The 20113-nt window shown below is 42.5% G+C and overlaps 1 protein-coding gene across 8 annotated transcripts in view; it reads left to right on the top strand.

The window, feature by feature from the left end:
- Nucleotides 1-20113, top strand: part of DTWD2 (DTW domain containing 2) — a 176769-nt gene that overhangs the window by 44917 nt on the left and 111739 nt on the right. The window lies entirely within an intron of this gene.

The raw sequence follows: 20113 nt of genomic DNA, 5'->3' as shown, positions 1-20113 counted from the left end.
GTTGGTAATTTATATAAAAATGGTAAAGCTGAACAACAGGAATAGGGTTGCCAACTTTCTAATTGCAGAAAACTGAACATCCTTCACTGCCCCCTGTGCCGCCCCTTCCCTGAAGCCCTGACCCTTCTCTGAGGGCCCCCTCACTCCATCCACACACCCCCGTCGCTCACTCTCCCTCACCCTCACTCACTTGCTCATTTTCACTGGGCTGGGGCAGTAGGTTGGGGGGCGGGAGGAAATGAGGGCTCTGGCTGTGGAAGTGGGCTCTGAGGTAGGGCTGGGGATGAGGGGTTTGGGGTTCAAGAGGGGGCTCCAGATGAGGCCAAGCCATTCGGAGTGTGGGTGGGTTAGGCAGGGGGGTTTGGGCTGTGGGAGAGGCTCTGGGCTGAGGGTGAGGGCTCCCGGGGTGGGTCCAGAATTCAGGGATTTGGAGTATGGGAGGGAGCTCCTGACTGGGGATGAGACATTTGGAGTATGGGAAGGGCTGGGGGGTTCAGGCTTTTGGAAGGAGTTTGGGAGTGAGAGGGGGCTCAGGGCTGGGGCAGGGGGTTGAGGCACGGGAGGGACTTTGTGGTGCCAGCTCCAGGTGGCGCTTACTTTAGGCAGCTCCTGGAAGTAGACACCATATCCGACTCCTAGGCAGAGGGGAAACCAGGGAGCTCTACCCACAGGTGCCACCCCTGCAGTTCCCATTGCCCATGGTTCCCGGCCAACAGGAGCTCCAAAGCTGGCTCTCAGGGTGGGGGCAGCACACGGAGCCCCAGTGGCCAACCTAGGAGCTAGACATGCTGGCTGTTTCTGGGAGCCACACAGAGCCAGGGCAGGCAGGGAGGCTGCCTTAGCCTCACTATGCCACCTACTGAACTTCCAGCAGCCCAGTCAGCAGTGCTGGCCGGAGCCACCAGGGTCCTTTTTCGACCGGACGTTCAAATCGAAAATCGGGTGCCTGGCAACTCTAAACAGGAAGAGTAAATGGCTGAGAGGACTCTTTAATCAGTGACAGTGTAATGAATTCCACATCAGCTGGACATGGATGACCTGGACAAAAGCTGTTTCGTTTGTTTTGGGCATTTAATAATTGCATACAAAAAAATCTGCGTTGGCAGGTTTTTTGGATTCCAATCTGTTTCATAATGTTTCCTGAGAGACTGTGCACTTCTTCTGGAGACTTCCAGTGGCTCCCGAAAGTATAACTCTGCTCCCTGTTTCCTGTGTCACTTTTGTCCCCTGCACAATAGCTCCCCAGTTATCTCTCTTCTCTGTTAATGGCCTCTCTCCCATGTCAGATGGCTCCACAGTAATACAGTTCCCTCAGGGAAAACCACTGTTTGCTTAAAACAGAGATTGAATAAGAAGGAAATCAAGCTTTTCCTAATTAGGCCATGTTAACGGTCTTTCCATGTTCATGGAAATTTTAATAATCTAAAAAATTTTAATATCAGTGGTCTTGGCTCCAGAGCATATTGAGACACACAAATGTTACAAAGGCATTACATTGAAAGAAACTGGTTTTTAAAATATGTATTATCATTCACAAATGTGCACATGTGCAGTAAGTATGTTTACTAAAAACCTTATGAAAAGTACTGAAGTAAATGAATAGTAGTTGCTTGAGATACTGACATTAAAATATTAACTGCTTATGAATATCTTTCTACACACAAACCGCACTCAAAAAGCTCAGTTCCATATTATGGAGTAGCAATACAGTGTACAAAATGTCACGTGTTAACTGAAAGACATGTTGACTTATATGGGTACAAAGATAATTTGATAGCACATATCACTGAACTGATCGAAACTGAACTTGATGGGAGCACAAAATAAAGTAGTATATATTGTTCCCTGACTGAGACTTGGTATGTGAAGTTTCCATCTGGGACAAGTGGCAAACTTGCTGAAAATCAGGTTTATTAGCAAATATGCTGACAGTCCCTGAATTAATTTAGCACTAGGGGGTGCTACTGTAACAAGCCATTTATCAAGTCATAACAAAGCATTCACTTTGAACACATAGGCTTTCTATGTAAACATATACAAAGATGACACATAATGAAAAATGTAGATTAGATGTCTGCTAATGGAAAAGCATACATTTGGAAATAGCTGTTGTATGGATATTCCCCATATTGTGCAGCATGGATAAAAGCATTTTTACTTGTCTTTTCTGTTGTATAATTTATCAGCCTCTCTGATTTGTTTCAATTTTCTGCTTTTCATTGTCATTTTCACTACAGCAGTTCAGTGATGATAATACGATAAGGGAAATAATACGAAAGGGAACAGGGTGAGTGTAGACCTAATCTTAGGGTATGTCCACACGATGAAATTTGGTCAAATTTATAGAAGTCGGTTTTGTAGAAAGTGTTTTTATACAGTCAAGTGTGTGTGTCCCCACACAAATGCTCTAAGTGTATGTAGTTGGCGGACTGTGTCCACAGTACTGAGGCAACCATCGACTTCCGGAGCTTTGCACTGTGGGTAGCTATCCCAGCGTTCCCGCAGTCTCTACCGCCCATTTGAATTCTGGGTAGAAATCCCAGTGCCTGATTGGGCTAAAACATTGTCGCGGGTGGTTCTGGGTACATATCATCAGGCCCCTGTTCCCTTTCTGCCTCCGTAAAAGCAAGGGCAGACAGTCATTTTGCTCCTTTTTTCTTAGGTTACCTGTGCAGATGCTATACCACGGCAAGCATGGAGCCCGCTCAGCTAACCGTCACCGTATGTCTCCTGGGTGCTGGCAGACGTGGTACTGCATTGCTACACAGCAGCACTTTATTGCCTTTTGGCAGCGGACAGTGCAGTATGACTGGTAGCCATCATCGACGTAGTCCTGAGTGCTCTTTTAACCGGGCGCCTGGGCGTGACTCAGCCAGGTCATTTCCCTTGTTTCGTCTCATGGCAATTGAGTCCTACCGGCAGTGCACTGTCTTTTAATCTGCAGCAAGCAGAAGATGATGGCCAGTAGTCGTACTGCACCATCTTCTGCCGAGCACCCAGGAGGTGACGATGGCTAGCGGTCATACTGCACAGTCTGCTGCCAGCAAGATGTATAAAGATAGATGAAGTGGCTCAAAACAAGAAATAGTCCAGATTTGTTTTGTATTCATTTCCTCCTCCCTCCCTCTGTGAAATCAATGGCCTGCTAAACCCAGTTTTGAGTTCTATCCTTGAGGTTTTGAGTTCTATCCTTGAGGTGGCCATTCAGTTTCTTGCAAAGCTACCCCCTTTGTTGATTTTAATTCCCTGTAAGCCAACCCTGTAAGCCATGTCATCAGTTGCCCCTCCCTCCATCAGGGCAACAGTAGACAATCATTCCGCGCCTTTTTTCTGTGCAGACGCCATACCATGGCAAGCATGGAGCCCGCTCAGATCACGTTGGCAATTAGGAGCACATTAAACACCACACGCATTATCCAGCAGTATATGCAGCACCAGAATCTGGCAAAGCGAAACCGGGTGAGTAGGCGACGTCAGCGCGGTTACGAGAGTGATGAGGACATGGACACAGACTTCTCTCAAAGCACGTGCCCTGGCAATGTGGGCATCATGGTGCTAATGGGGCAGGCTCATGCGGTGGAATGCCAATTCTGGGCCCGGGAAACAAGCACAGATTGGTGGGACCGCATAGTGTTGCAGGTCTTGGACGATTCCTAGGGGCTGCGAAACTTTCGCATGCGTAAGGGCACTTTCATGGAACTTTGTGACTTGCTTTCCCCTGCCCTGAGGCGCAAGAATACCAAGATGAGAGCAGCCCTCACAGATGAGAAGCGAGTGGCAATAGCCCTGTGGAAGCTTGCAACGCCAGACAGCTACCGGTCAATCGGGAATCAATTTGGAGTGGGCAAGTCTACTGTGGGGGCAAGTAATGTGATGCAAGTAGCCAACACAATCAAAGATCTGCTGATATCAAGGGTAGTGACCCTGGGAAATGTGCAAGTCATAGTGGATGGCTTTGCTGCAATGGGATTCCCTAACTGTGGTGGGGCCATAGACGGAACCCATATCCCTATCTTGGCACCGGAGCACCAAGCAAGCAATAAACCGCAAGGGGTACTTTTCAATAGTGCTGCAAGCACTGGTGGATTACAAGGGACGTTTCATCAACATAAAAGTGGGATGGCCGGGAAAGGTACATGACACTCGCAACTTCAGGAACTCTGGTCTGTTTCAAAAGCTGCAGGAAGGGACTTTCTTCCCAGACCAGAAAATAACCATTGGGGATGTTGAAATGCCTATAGTTATCCTTGGGGACCCAGCCTACCCCTTAATGCCATGGCTCATGAAGCCATACATAGGCAGCCTGGAGAGTAGTCAGGAGCTGTTCAAGTACAGGCTGAGCAAGTGCAGAATGGTGGTAGAATGTGTATTTGGACTTTTAAAAGCGCGCTGGCACAGTTTACTGACTCGGTTAGATCTCAGCGAAACCAATATTCCCACTGTTATTACTGCTTGCTGTGTGCGCCACAATATCTGTGAGAGTAAGGGGGAGACGTTTATGGCAGGGTGGGAGGTTGAGGCAAATCGCCTGGCTGCTGGTTACGCACTGCCAGACACCAGGGCGGTTAGAAGAGCACAGGAGGGTGCGTTGCACATCAGAGAAGCTTTGAAAACCAGTTTCATGACTGGCCAGGCTACGGTGTGAAAGTTCTGTTTGTTTCTCCTTGATGAAACCCCCCGCCCCTTGGTTCACTCGACTTCCCTGTAAGCTAACTACCCTCCCCACCTCCCTTCCATCACCGCTTGCAGAGGCAATAAAGTCATTGTTGCTTCACATTCATGCATTCTTCATTAATTCATCACACAAATAGGGGGATAATTACCAAGGTAGCCCAGTGGTGGAGGAGAGAAGGACAAGGCCACACAGCACTTTAAAAGTTTAAAACTTATTGAATGCCAGCCTTCTGTTACTTGGCAATCCTCTGGGATGGAGTGGCTGGGTGGCCAGAGGCCCCCCCACCGTGTTCTTGAGCGTCTGGGTGAGGAGACTATGGAACTTGGGGAGGAGGGCGGTTGGTTACACAGGGGGCTGTAGCGGCGGTCTGTGCTCCTGCTGCCTTTCCTGCAGCTCAACCATACGCTGGAGCATATTAGTTTGATCCTCCAGCAGCCTCAGCATTGAATCCTGCCTCCTTTCATCACGCTGCTGCCCCCTTTCAGCTTCAGCCCTCTCTTTAGCCCGCCACTTACTCTCTTCAGCCCGCCACCTCTCCTCCCGGTCATTTTGTGCTTTCCTGCACTCTGACATTGTCTGCCTCCACGCATTTGTCTGTGCTCTGTCAGCATGGGAGAACAGCATGAGCTCAGAGAACATTTCATCGCGAGTGCGGTTTTTTTTTTTTTGCCTTCTAATCTTCCCAGAGGCTAGCGAAGGAGAAGATCCTGTGATCCTTGAAACGTATGCAGCTGGTGGAGGAAAAAAAAAAAAGGGACAGTGGTATTTGAAAAGACACATTTTATAGAACAATGGGTACACTCTTTGACGGTAAACCTTGCTGTTAACATTACACACATAGTATATGTGCTTTCGTTACAAGGTTGCATTTTGCCTCCCCCCACCGCGTGGCTAACAGTGGGGAACATTTCTGTTCAGCCATAGGCAAACAGCCCAGCAGGAACGAGCACCTCTGAATGTCCCCTTAAAAAAAGCACCCTGTTTCAACCAGGTGACCATGAATGATATCACTCTCCTGAGGATAATACAGAGAGATAAAGAACGAATGTTGTTTGAACGCCAGCAAACATACACTGCAATGCTTTGTTCTACAATGTTTCCCGAGTACATGCTACCGGCCTGGAGTGGTAAAGGGTCCTACCATGGTGGATGGAATAAGGCTGCCCTCCCCAGAAACATTTTGCAAAGGCTTTGGGAGCATATCCAGGAGAGCCACGCATGCCAGGGCAAATTAATCATTAAACAGACTGGCTTTTAAACCTTGTATAGTATTTTAAAAGCTACACTCACCAGAGGTCCCTTCTCTAGCCTGGTGGGTCCAGGAGGCAGCCTTGGGTGGGTTCAGGGGGTACTGGCTCCAGGTCCAGGGTGAGAAACAGTTCCTGGCTGTCGGGAAAACCGGTTTCTCCGTTTGTTTGCTGTGAGCTATCTACAACCTCCTCCTCCTCGTCTTCCTCGTCCCCAAAACCTGCTTCCGTGTTGCCTCCATCTCCATTGAAGGAGTCAAACAACACGGCTGGGGTAGTGGTGGTTGAACCCCCTAAAATGGCATGCAGCTCATCATAGAAGCGGCATGTTTGGGGCTTTGACCCGGAGCAGCCATTCGCCTCTCTGGTTTTCTGGTAGGCTTGGCTCAGCTCCTTAAGTTTCACATGGCACTGCTTCGGCTCCCTTTTATGGCCTCTGTCCTTCATGCCCTGGGAGATTTTCACAAATGTTTTGGCATTTCGAAAACTGGAACGTAGTTCTGATAGCACGGATTCCTCTCCCCATACAGCGATCAGATCCCGTACCTCCTGTTCGGTACTTTCTGGAGCTCTTTTGCGATTCTGGGACTCCATCATGGTCACCTCTGCTGATGAGCTCTGCATGGTCACCTGCAGCTTGCCACGCTGGCCAAACAGGAAATTGAAATTCAAAAGTTCGCGGGCCTTTTCCTGTCTACCTGGTCAGTGCATCTGAGTTGAGAGTGCTGTCCGGAGCGGTCACAATGGAGCACTCTGGGATAGCTCCCGGAGGCCAATACCATCTAATTGCATCCACAGTACCCCAAATTTGACCCAGCAAAACCGATTTCAGGCTAATCCCCTTGTCGGGGGTGGAGTAAGGAAATCGATTTTAAGAGCCCTTTAAGTAAAAAAAAAAAGGCTTCGTCATGTGGATAGGTGCAGGGTTACATTGATTTAACGCTGCTAAATTCGACCTCAACGCCTAGTGTGGACCAGGGCTTAGAGGGGTAGAGGCATTCATTCCTCTAATTCAGGAGAAATACACAACACAGGCTACTGAAAGTCTAGTTGTTCAGATGTTCACAACATTTATTCGGTACGATGGAAGCTCATAGGAAATGGAAAATAGCAAATTCTGTAATGTTAATTAGTCCATAAGGACCTGTGACACAGAGGCCCATTGGTGGTTCATTACTCTGTAAGCAACTCTTGTCAGGCCTGACATACTCACTATACCTAATACACTGCTGTCATAATTTATACCCTGAAGGTGGCATGTAATAGATACTGGGAAAAGTAATAATATTTGATAATATGCTTGCGTGATATTTGTATGGGGTGTGTACAAAGTTGTGGATATCTGCTAGAATCATGTTCTTAATATTAAGCAGTCTGCCTTAGACAAAGGAATGGGTATGTACATGACTGACCAGCCTGGTCATCCGACAGAGACAAAGAAGGTACTTTTCCATGCAAGGTAAAGCAATCCAACTAGCAAGTGAGGGAGATAAATATTAAATATAAAGACAGGAGTCTGAACCTAAAGTAATTGAATCAACTGATTGCATACAATGTTACTGTATTATAGAAGTGTATAAGGTAAAGTCTTTTTTATGAAAGCCTGTGACACGCTGGTGATTAATATTAAAGTGAAATGTATGCATTAACATTGTATGAGAAATTATGGATACTCACTGATGATATGCTTTAAAGTCCATGAACAAACACAGGAAGAAACAGGTTTTATCCTACAAGGCTGCTATCTACCTGTCGCCAATGTAAATTACACAAAGTGGAATCAAATGGAGACCCTGTTTACAGACAAATCAGCAGAGAGATGGGAAGTCAGCAGGAAGGGAAGAACAGCAGGAAGCCTTCCTGGCTCTTGAAACAGACAGTTGAAAGTTGGAGTGATACAAGGTGGGCAAAAAGACAGTTGAGTGCCCTGTTACTTGGGGAGTTCAAGTGGATGGAGCTTTTGAAATCACAGAACGTTGGACTCTTAAGCAAAGGGCCTTGAAGTCTCTAGGAACTACATTTAGGTAAGAAACCTGCTGAGGCTAAGATTGTAACTTGTTGAAATTTAAGGTTTTTTTAGTTTTAGAAGCGTATTTTTCTTACTTGCTTGTTTTTATTCCTTATACTTGAACTCACTTAAAACTGATAGCTTTTTGATTAAATGAGTTTTTTACTTTTAATCTAAACCAACCCATTACTGTGTTTGAATTGAAGTGACGGTTAACTCCAATTAAAGTAATAAGAGTTGCTTTTGTCTCTTTAAAGGAGCAACAAACTTTATTATTTCTGAGTGTTCCAGGAGAGGGCTGGACACATCAAGACTGACAGGTTTAGGGAAATTCAGTACTAAGACTGTGATGGGGTTGTCCTGGGAGTAGTAACCAATGCTGGTGAAGACTTTGGGGGGCGCGCTGTTGTATTTTACGCAGGCTGTTGTATCAGAGTGCTAAGCACAGCTGCACAGCACACAGATGCGCAGAGCACTGTTTGTTTGTCTGCTGGCTGTTGGTATCTGGGCTGTGAGCCATAGTTGGGCAGAGTATTTCAGGCACTCAGGGTTACAGGCTCTGTCTATGCTATGGGCCTGATTCTGTCTCTTGGTTGAACTGCAAAATGTTACAGGCTCCTTCTATGCTGTGGGCCTGATTCTGTCTCAGTGGTATAAATTAGGACTAACTCCACTTAAATTAATGGAGTTACACAGATTAAAAATGGGTGAGGGGTGAGAAGAGAACTTTGTAAGTACAACCATGCTTTTATAACCAGGTTGTACCATCTTCATTAAACCTGGATATAACAAACCAGGTCTATATCCAGACCTGATTTGTTATATCCCAGGGGAACGGGGGGAAAGGATAGCTCAGTGGTTTGAGCATTGGCCTGCTTAAACCCAGGGTTATGAGTTTAATCCTTGAGGGGGCCATTTAAGGATCTGGGGCAAAAATACTTGGTCCTGCTGTGAAGACAGGGGACTGGACTCAACCTGGTGACCTTCAAGGTCCCTTCCAGTTCTGTGAGATAGGTATATCTCCGTATTAAAAATTAAACACTGCTGAGTTGTGTCCACACAAGTTATTTTCACAATACAACCATATGTCATCAGTGTTTCTGCATCCACACCTAAATTCTTTTGTATCAATGCATTCTGGGAAAATCTGGGTAGCTGCTTCAGCAGAAAAAGAGAGTCTAGGGGAGTGCACAGAGTGGCACCAAGTGCATGCTGGGCAATGGACTCTATGACATTCTGCTGAACAGAAAGCTGAGAGGAAGGAGGACCAGCCAACCTAATATGCAGATATGGTTAGAGAAAGGCATGCCTGACCAACATGCTCAGTTATAGGAAGACAGCCATGTAGCAGTCTAAGGCCGTGTCTACATTGCCACTTTACAGGATGACGTGGTTATCTACCATATTAACGACGTTGGGTGTAACCATAACCTGTTTAGATCCAGATGTGTTGTTTAATGGTTACAAAGTTAAAAATTATAGAGTAGACTGACGTTCTTCAGAATATAGGCATCCATTTGAGAAACTGAAATCTTCAGTTCTTGGGTTTGAAGATAACCTTTCTTGTATATGTCAATGTACTGTTAGAGCTGTGTGAATTTTTTTTAGCAAATTAGTTTATTTGCCAAAAATGCATTTTTGGGTTGAATTTCATGAATAATTTTGGCCAATTTAAAATGGAGATAAATTCTGAAAAAATGAAAATATTTCATTTTGACACCTTCAAAATTATGTTTTTTTTAAATAATGTTTTATTTCAAAATTTAAATAGACTTAGCAGCAACAACAAAAAACCCATAAAAGGATGAAAGTGAAGCAACATTTTGCTGAGAAACCAAACATGTCAGTTTTGATCAGATTTTTCGGTTCAACCATGAAGCTGAAAAATCAGGTTTTTTTGCCTAGCTTTGTCTACTATTGCCCTTTTAAAGCACTGTTGCAGAAAACTATCTCAATGAAACGATAGCCTCAGAAAAAGGTTTCAAGCCTTGTTCAGCTTGATGAAGTAATTACTTCAAAACAGAAGGCCTGAAATAAGTAAATCTGCATTGCTACATTATGTTGCAAAACCAAGTACTGTATTTGTGCTTGCCCAAATGGTTGAAATACCCATGGACTCTTTGCTACTGATTCGGTGTTTTTGTCAATTGTTGAGCTTTTTTTCCTTAACTTGAATCATAGTATTTTCTATTTTATTATCCCCACTGGATTCTTAACATCTCTCATGAGATCTGTGATAAAAATAATCCATTGTATTTATGTTGCTTGTGCCTCTTCCAGGCTTCTGAGGCGCACATGAGGAACTATAACACTGGTAAGGGAAAACTTCAATTTAATGTCTTAATGGCTGAGCTTAAAAACCATTGCTACCATCTCTGGGAGGCCATGGATCAGTGTTTGTCACGCTTCCTGTCAGAGTACCTTGCCCAACCTGCGGAAGTTAATGATCCAACCAGCGGACCAAATTAAGTTATGAATCCTGGTCATGTGCCACTTGAGGCATGTTACGCATACGCTAAGAAGAAGACTGCCACCCCTTATTCAGCAAGTTTAAGGCTCTGTTAACTCTCTGGCATAAGGCTTGTCAATAAGCCAACTATCTTTCCAGGCTATAGACCCAAGATGCATGAAAACGTCAACAATATCAGGCTCATTAGTTCTTGGTTTCACTGACAATTTTATTTTTCTGGGTCCAGGTCTCTGTAACCACTCTAGTGGTATATAAGCTAAACCCCATTGTTTTATTCTTTCTTATTATTTAAATTGACTGTATTTTACCAACTTTCATTATAATATGAATGTAATCCAAAATTTTGGAAGTCTGTTCTCCTATTGATTTGTATGGGCTTTATGTTGTTAATTCTCATTACTAATGGTAACTATCCACATAAAGCCTGTTCTCTTTAATGGGTTAACCCAGTCCAGAAGTCCATCCTTTATGTTCAGTATACTTTTCTCTTTATTGCCTTTTTTTCTGTCTACTGCTAATCTGGGTAGTGGAAGTGAGATGCTTTAAAACAAACATATTTGTAAAATTGTCATGAACCAATACAGGCAAATCTACAGGCCTTCCCTTTATTGTAATGATTATGAATATTACTTGCCTGTAAGAACAGTTATTTGCTCTGGAGAATTAGAGTAGAATTTTGGAGGCCTAATTAATACACATGCTAGGGTAATGGGCACTATACAAAGTCTATAATAGGATCTCCTTGCCTAAGTATTAACTATGTGATTAATCTACAATATCTAGCTGCAACTCTACATTATGTGTAATTTAGGCCCTTGCTTTTAGGTTCTCACATATGTGAAAATATTAATAATGAAAGAGTTTTTAGGGCTAAATTTAACACCCTCCTCCCAAATATCCTAATGTCAAAATTCAGACTGTCATCTTCTCGCCTCTTCTCTTCCCCAATTTCTTTAAACATTTTTCCATGTGACTGGCTGTCTCTTTGGAGAAATTATCATTCCTAAATAAAATCCAACCCACTCCACTGCAAAACTTTAATTCTACAAAGAAAAACATTTCCTAAAAATTGGAAATTGCTATCACATTGTTTCCCTGGATTTCTTCAAAACTAAATTTAACACACACGCATGTGCGTGCAAAAACAGAATGCCTATTTAAAAAAATGCATAGAGTATGCTAATAAAAGGAAATACAGTAATGATTTGTAAATTATTATTAAACAAGAAACATGGATACACATCATCTTTGTTGTATTCTTTGCAGGAAGAGTGCACTTTATCTGTCTTCATTTTTTTCCAAGTAGTATCCTAGCTGGCTTACTCCCCCCCCCCCCCCAAAAAAAAAAAACAACCAAACAAAGACAATAATATTGCTGTCCTTAAACAGAACTCTGCATTTGTCAGGAAATAAAATTGCTTCTTCCAGGTCCTCATGCAGAAATATGTGATTTTTCTTGTCCTGTTTGGGCTTAAATCTGAAAAGAATGACACCTTATAATCTTTGTAAGTAATGCTTTCAGATGTTTTACTACAGTAGTTCAAATTCAGACTAGTTCAGTTGAGGCTGAAAATCATTAACATCTGATGGCTGTTTGGTGCCATCTGCGAAATGAATTTGGAGTGTCAGTCCACTTTCTGTTGGACAGGTGTCAACAGAAAATCCAAGAGCAAAATTGGCACTAATTGGCATCCTTGTTTGCAGTCTGCAAAGAGGCCATAAGTATGAATGCACACACAATCTGAATGAACAGCCCTTTCTTTGTGTTTGAGATGTGGACATTTTAGGCTAGATTTTCGGAAGAGCTTAGTACGTTGGGGGCGGAGCTTATTTCAAATGTGCTGAATTATTTGAAAATCTAGCTGTGTCATACTGCTGTGTGCTGTATGTACATAGCTGTGTGCTGAGTGCTTTTGAAAATCTGGCTGCAATTGTGGGTCGTGAGCATTTGCAAATCTGGTCCTTTGTATTAGAATGGTTGCATAGGTAAATTGTTCTATTGCAGAAATGTAGCAACATTTTTTACTTGAGGTACTGATTCTTTTCTTGACATGTTATGTTAATCTATTTAATTGACCAATTTTGTTCTTATTAAGTTGGCATTGATTCAGAATTAACTTGATTGAAGTCTATGGAGTTACTCTGGATTCCACTGATATAACTAAATGCAAAATTTAGCCCAAGATTTTGATGACTTCTTTAAGCCAGCTGATTCCCCCAGGCAGGAGGAAGGGGGGAGAACTCAGCGCACCTCCCGTCTTCTCTCCCCTGCCTCCTGCCCACAGCAATCAGCTGGCTTTCTGCCTTCAGAAGGAAGGAAAGGGAGGGGGGAGGAGCAATGACGCAGCCTGCAAAGTAAAGGGGAAGGAGGTGGGGGGGGAGAAGAGGTGGGTCAAGGGTGGGGGTTTGGGGGAAGGGGTGGAGTAGGCAGGCTGAGGGTTGAGTGATGGCTATCCTGAGAGGAAACGCAGCTCCAAAAGTATTAGGGGAGCTGGTCATCTAATGACTTGCTATAAAGAAATTTACCAAGAAAAAAAAGGGAAAGCAAAACAACAATCTCTTGATGTGTTTTTTCGAGTTCAGAAAGTTCAGCAAGAGGAGCAGCCAGACAATCCACCTTCTTCCACTCTGTGACTCTACCACCTCAACCAAGCTTCATACTTAACAATGAAGATTGTAGTATTAAATTGCGTGTTTAAAATGTATGTAATGCCTTTTGTCTGGCAAAAAAAAAAATTTCCCTGGAACCTAACCCCGTCTATTTACATTAATTCTTATGGGGAAATTGGATCATTTCACTTAACGTTGTAGTTATGTTCCTGAAAAATGCGACTTTAAGTGAGGAGTTACCGTACTTTATTGGCAAAAAGAAAAGGAGTACTTGTGGCAACTTAGAGACTAACATTTATTTGAGCATAAGCTTTTGTGAGCTACAGCTCACTGCATCCGATGAAGTGAACTGTAGCTCACAAATGCTTATGCTCAAATAAATTTGTTAGTCTCTAAGGTGCCACAAGTACTCCTTTTCTTTTTGCAGATACAGACTAACACGGCTGCTACTCTGAAACGTGTACTTTATTGAGTGCAATATATGAAGAAGGGCCTCGAGTAGGGGGCAGCAAATGTCTGGTACATCTTATTATAGCAATGTATAGCTTCTGATCATGGATTAATTAATTCACTAATTTTATCAATAAATATAAAAACATCATTAGCAATACTAGTTAAATAGTTTTTAAATAAGAATGTTTGTTTTGCAGCTTAGTTATGTATAATTTATTTGCAAATAACGTTTTTCATATAGTACTGCATTTAAAGAGAAAACGTTCTGTAATGTGTCACTTTCTTCAGAAAATTAGCTATGATATATTCCATCATATACACGGGCTGCAGTATAGAAAGATTGAATGCTTTTGCTTCAGTATTGTTTAACTTTTCATAGGAAGCAAAACTCAACTTGTTCTGATTTTCCGAGGCAGACATTATACTGGGAACCAGGTATAATAGGAAATGTTTTGAAAATTGTACTCAGTATGCTATACATATATCCCTACATAACTCTACAGCCAGCTTTAAAAAGAAACTTGTAATCACTACAAAGGTTTACATGATACAGAAAAGTGTCTTTAACATAATTATTAATATCTGGAAAATTATTTATATGAAGGTAGTAATAGATACAATTTCTATTTTAATATTTCTATTAAGTGGGCCTTTGCCATATCAAATAAAGGTTTGATTCTCTACTTCACCTGAACAGAAGGGCTGACAAGGGCATAGGGCAGCTTTAACTTATGCCTCTGATATAACATCCCTCAACCCATACAGCATCATACAGCATCTCAGCCTGGGATCTATGACCAGTGGGGAATGGGCCATAGCAGAGCCTTACTCTATCTCTACCATGCTCTCTGCTCTCTCTTCTGCACCCTGACGTCCCCTGGATCTCCCTACCCTGGTTGTCAGAGTTCTGGTGCAGTAGGTGGTAATAGCAACTAGTAGAGAGTCACTCTATGGAGGGGGGAGGGGGAATTATCCAAAGCAATATTCTTTCTCTTTACATAAGATACAAAGTGAGTTTCATAGACCAGAGAATCTGGCCCAAAATGTATAAGTAGTACAATTAACTGGGTCATCTAAAAATAACAAATAATGGGTATAGCACATATTTAGATTACTTTATTTTTTTATACTGAAAGGCCAGGACGAAACTGGCTAGCATATTGCAAAATAGATATAGTGCTTGATTTACACACACAAATGAGTTTCTTACTAGATATATGTATCTTCACAGTCATTTAAGGATCTAATACAAAACTCATTGAAGTCAATAGGAAGCTTTCCTTTAACTTCAATGGGCTTTGTATCAAACCTTAAATGTAATTATAAATAGTTTTGCAAATAGTTAACAGAAACCCTGCATAGACAGCCTGATCCTGAACTGCTGCAGTTTGTGGGAGCTTTGCCATTGATTTCAGTGAGCATAAGATCAAGCTCTAAAGATCTTGCAATTCAAGGGTTAAATGATGCTTTCCATATTTAAACCAAATAAACTTTAGAGAGAGTTTTTTACATGAGCAGACAGTTGAATGTAGTGCAAAATAAGCATGAGCAGGGACCATGCAGTGCTGCAAAACTACAGAGAGCACATGTGATTATTAGAGCTGTAATGCTTTGCAGAACAGATGGATTTTCAGAAACTAGTCAAAAGAGGAGGGCTTTTGGCATAGACTTAATTGGGAAGCTATTCCAAGAGTAAAAAAAAAATGTATGTTTTTTTTTTTATGTATGGCTTTAAATCACATTCTGTCACTTTTGATGTTATCTGGGAATTCAGCTTCTTTAATCAGTTTGTGAGTAAACTTGAGATGAACAAGAGATGCCCTGAAAAAATTAAAGCCACAATAATTGCTTCAGACAAGGCACTTAAAAAAACCCCAACAAAATCCCCTTACATTCATATTCAAAACCCACTTATATTCATAATTTAATTAAGCAATAAGACATGTCAGAGTTGTACTGTACTGGGCTGTTGCTGCATCCTGAGAAATGGTGATATCCGAGTATTACACACACCTTGCAGTGTGTTAGCGTGTAAAATATTCTTATAGGGTACTGCCATTACTGATGTATTAAATCAGGGCAACTGTATATTTAAAAAATGGACAAATGGATTGCCCTGTTGTGTGGTAAAACTGGCAAAAGGAAGAACTTCAATGACAAATCCTCTGAAGGAATTATTGTCATCAGTTCAAAAGGGGCACATGGTTATACTAACCCACAGAATGAGCAGCAGGGCCTATCCATCAACCACACAGATCCACAGAAGCCAGGGCCATCTGTGCAGAGGCACTGACAAGGATACTGCTCCTTGTCAGTATAGGTCCAAAGTTGTCGTACACACTGCCAGGCACTCCTCCAGGATGCAGATGCCCTGGGCTTCTCGGGTTGCCTGCCATGGAAAGGGAACCAGGTAATACAGCATCATACAAGGTTAAGGTGAAACAGTCATTCAGGTTTTTCAGCACAGCAGCCCAAGGGGTAGGAGACTGCATTTAGAAGGGCCTGCCTCATATGCCAGCTGCCAACAGTGTTTGGACACAGGAATGTCAACAATGGTTTGTTAAATGTGAAATAGTCCTAGCCAAACTGGGGACTGTTGGCAGATAGGGCATAACTATTTGCCAGACTTTGAGACCTAGCTTAAGGTATCAGTAATGGGTTGTTACAGAGAAGTAGTCTTCTACCTAAGATTGTTTGGGGAGAATGGGTTGCCTAATAAGGGCAATTTTTTTACACAGGTTTCATTGTCTTGAGTCCTGACATCTTTTGTTGTAACTCCTCCTGCAGTAGTTTTTCCTCTTGTACCTCAGATTGTATGGAGTTGAAATGTGGCATATCAGTTGTCAGTCAACCTTAAAGCAATTATTATTTGGGGAAAAAGGGGTTTAATGTCTGACTTTTTTTCTTCTTCTTTTTCAACTTATTCAGAACTAGTTTCTAACACTGTTCCTCAAGAGAATGGAGAGGGAAAGCTGTAGCAGATTAAGGCTAAATCTTGTGTGCACTGGGGATCCAGTCCCCACCATTTTAACGGGCCTCTGCACTTTTGGTTGAGGGAAGAGGTATAGTACCTTCTGCCTCCAATCTAAATGGTAGTAGTTGTAAGGAGACACCACTGGAACACTCCCCTCCTTCCCCCCTATCCCCCCATGATTGGGAGTGTGAGAGAAAAGCCCTCCAACATATCCAGCACCCCAAAGAGTTTATAGCTAAAATAAAGGTACAAAGAAATTTGCTGGGTAGTTAATTCTTGGTGTCAATTGTTGCCATTGTATTCATTTGTTTTAAATCCTGAAAAATGAATGTAGTAGTTTAATGTTGGAAAACTGCAGTTGAGGACTGAAAAATTTAATTTAAAAACTAAGTGTTTTTTATTCGTTTGTGAAAAAGCACTGAAGTCGTAATGCTATTTGCCCTCTAAACAGAAAAGTAGCAAAAGTAAATTTTTGTTCTCAGATTTTCCAAAATATATTTGCTCACAGTTTTAAACTCTCCAGGCCGAGTCTTAGCATATCGTAATCCCTGAATGCTGTTTTAGTGAGTTTGTATTAGTATAAAGTATGTGAAATGGAAAGGGGTAATTGTATGGACTCTGTCCAGCTTTGTCAGGTGTGCTTTGACCTTAAGGTCTGTGGTGTTTTGACTTAGATGGGGGAGAAATCTGTTTAACTTGTATTTGAAGCATTCATTTACATTTGGCCAGCTGCATTTCCTTGAAAATATTGAGTCTGTGGCCTGACCTTGGCAATATGCTTAGAACATGATGATGTTGCCACTAGTGATAATAGTTCAAAAACAAACATCAGCTTCCTTTTAACATTGCAAATACTGTTTCTAAAACATATGTTGTGACACACTTACATTCACATGGGATTTTGGCCAGGAAAGTTTACAAATTCAGAATATAAAAACACAGTTATCTTGCTCTGCTTAGGTTACTCTTTATCATGGGATGAACTGTCTGAGTTCATTGTAAATATTAAAACTTGTTAATTGCATATATTCAGAATAAAGCTAAATAGCTACACTTCAGAAGAATCACTTGAGAGGAGGCACTGGGACGTGAAGGTGTGTACTTATTTGCATCCTCAGAATGGTGCCTGATTTCAGCAGCCCTGTGGGCATGGGTGGCGAGGCAACGACTCACCGGCACGGCTCCTGCTGCTGGTTGTATGGGAATTAGCTCTTTCCAGCTCTTTCGGAGCACCCTCTGCAGGCCCGTGTCTCACCTGTTGCTGCCCCCCCCCCGTGTCCTTCCTGGACCCTGGTGCCCTTTACCCTGGGGTTCTGTCCCAGCAGTACCCCCACACTCTGGGTCTCCCCTCCCAGGGGAACCCCCAACCCTCTCAATCCACCTTGCCTCAGTGGCTATTGCCAGTTGTCATCTAGCCCCCATTCTCTGGGGCAGACTGCAGTCTGTAATGGATTTACCAGGCTGGATTTCCCCAGCACTACTCAACTTCAGGTACCTTGCTCCCAGGCAGCTAGTCCTTCCCACTCCAGGGCTAGAGTGAGACTTCTCTGCTTCTGGCCCACAGCCCTCTTAAAAGGACCAGCTGGGCCCTGATTGAGCTGGCCACACCTGTGGTCAGCTACTCACTCAGCTTTTCCCAGCCCTCTCCAGGGCTACGTTTATTATTGGCTCCCCAGGGCAGCCCTCTCCCAGGGCTGCTTTAATGCCTTCAGGGCCGGAGAGGGGGTGAACACCCCGCATGTTCTGACAGGTTGAAAATTAGGCCTCAGAAAAGCACATCTATGGCCTGGACATGCATAGATTTTATTTGTGTGAGAATGGAGATTAGAAGAAGACTGTGAGAAGGGGTTTTCATAGACCAGGCTATTTTATGGCTTTCTGCATCTTCACCTTTATAGCATTCCTGTCCTATGACCACAATTCACAGCAGGCTTGACACCAGGAAAGGGGAAACATTGCTTGGCTGGTCTTAGCCGTGTTGGGAAACACTGTAAAGGATAAACTGCACACAACCTATTATAAGTAAACAAAATGTATCTTTCAATTTCAACATTAGTTTTTTAAAAACTTTTTACATTTTAAAATAAACTAGATTAAAAAACCATGGGAGTGGCCTTCTGCCCCAGCATGTGAAGAAAATTGGGAGTGACATAATTCGACAATTTCAGAATATTAATTCTTTTACTAAACTTAAACCAGTATGGTATTGTACTTACACTAGGGTGGCCTGGGGTTGGGATCACTGCCTGGCATTGCCTTATAATAATTTTCCAGTTACTGGAACTCTACAATTGAAAACATAGGAAACAACATCTTTAGAGAATTCTGAACCATACTGAAATTACAGATACACGAGTAAAACTGTCTACATCCCAAAGTAAACCTTTAGTTTTCCCTTGTTGGTGTAGACATGAATGTTCCCTTATCACCTGTCTTTATTCTCTCTGAAGAGAGCCATTACCACAAGGCACATTTGGGGAGAAGGATTCCCCTGGAGAGACCTCTTCCCTCTGGAATAAGCCTAGACCACTCTTCCTGTGCTTTTCTTTTTGGATCCCAAGGCTGCAACTCCTACTCAGTTTTAACTTCAGCCTGCTGTGCATTGCAGGATTGTGCCCACAAACTTTAAAAAACAAACAAAAAGGTACAAATACTGCTTTTGCTTAGATGGCCTTCAGAGTGTAGGCTTCTGTAACCTTGAGGCTCCATTTGTGGTTGTGGAACAGGATTTCTGCCATTCTATAGTCTAGGGGAAAGGTTCTTTCCTTTTCCACTGCTACCCCGAGGAGCCCCACAGTTTGCAGGCTAGTAATGTGGGCTGTATATAGGGAATTGCCCCTAAAAGCACAGTAACCATGAGGCATCAAAATGAGAGCACAGAAATAAGCGTGATGACCCCTGAATGGACATAGTCAACATAGTTGGGTGCCTAATTGGGTGCCAAACTTAAATCATGTGTATATACACATGTAAATAATTTTGTTTGCCATACTTTGTGCTCCATTTTGTTCAAATCAAATTACAGATGGACAGTGTTGAGTTTATAATGTGAAAATACTTGCTTTCTTTATGTTTAGAATGTCCTTTTACTAACTTTTAACAAAGTTGAAAAGTCACCAACCAAAAATACAACCAAGTGTGAAAAATGCAAAAAGCAACAGAAAGGAGGGGGGTTTATATGAAACAGAGACCCAGAAACAAAGTAAATTGTGTCTGAGAAACTTAATTATAAAAAACACAGTTCAGGATTCACTGGATGCCATTTGCTTCCGTGTATAGAAGCTGGGGGGAAATGCAGCTCTTTGAATTGGAGTTCGGGAGTTAAGAATTTACTGTTTTGAAACAGATTTGTTCAATGCGTATTCACTCCTAAATCTCTTTTCTACAGAAAATGCTGTAACTGGAAATCCTTAACTATCAACTTCTTTTCTTAATGCAGTGAGCTGGGTAATGTCTGAGAGAAATCATATATTTAATAGGATGTTTAATTGCAGGGAAGTACAAGAACGTCAAAGTTATGACCAATAAGAAAAGTTAGCTTCTGTCTAAACATTCAAGGCAAAGACAGCAAAAAACCTGTTGGGGATTGCACCTATTTGCAGTTGTACTCCATTATAATCAAGTAGTATTCAGAAGGTTTTAATCTATACTTAGCACCTATCTAGGCTCACTTCTG

This window comes from Dermochelys coriacea, chromosome 5 (genome assembly GCF_009764565.3).
Source record: "Dermochelys coriacea isolate rDerCor1 chromosome 5, rDerCor1.pri.v4, whole genome shotgun sequence".
Classification (NCBI taxonomy): domain Eukaryota; kingdom Metazoa; phylum Chordata; order Testudines; family Dermochelyidae; genus Dermochelys; species Dermochelys coriacea.
The sequence above is the reverse complement of the archived record's forward strand: the minus strand, read 5'-3'. Positions and strand labels throughout refer to the sequence as shown.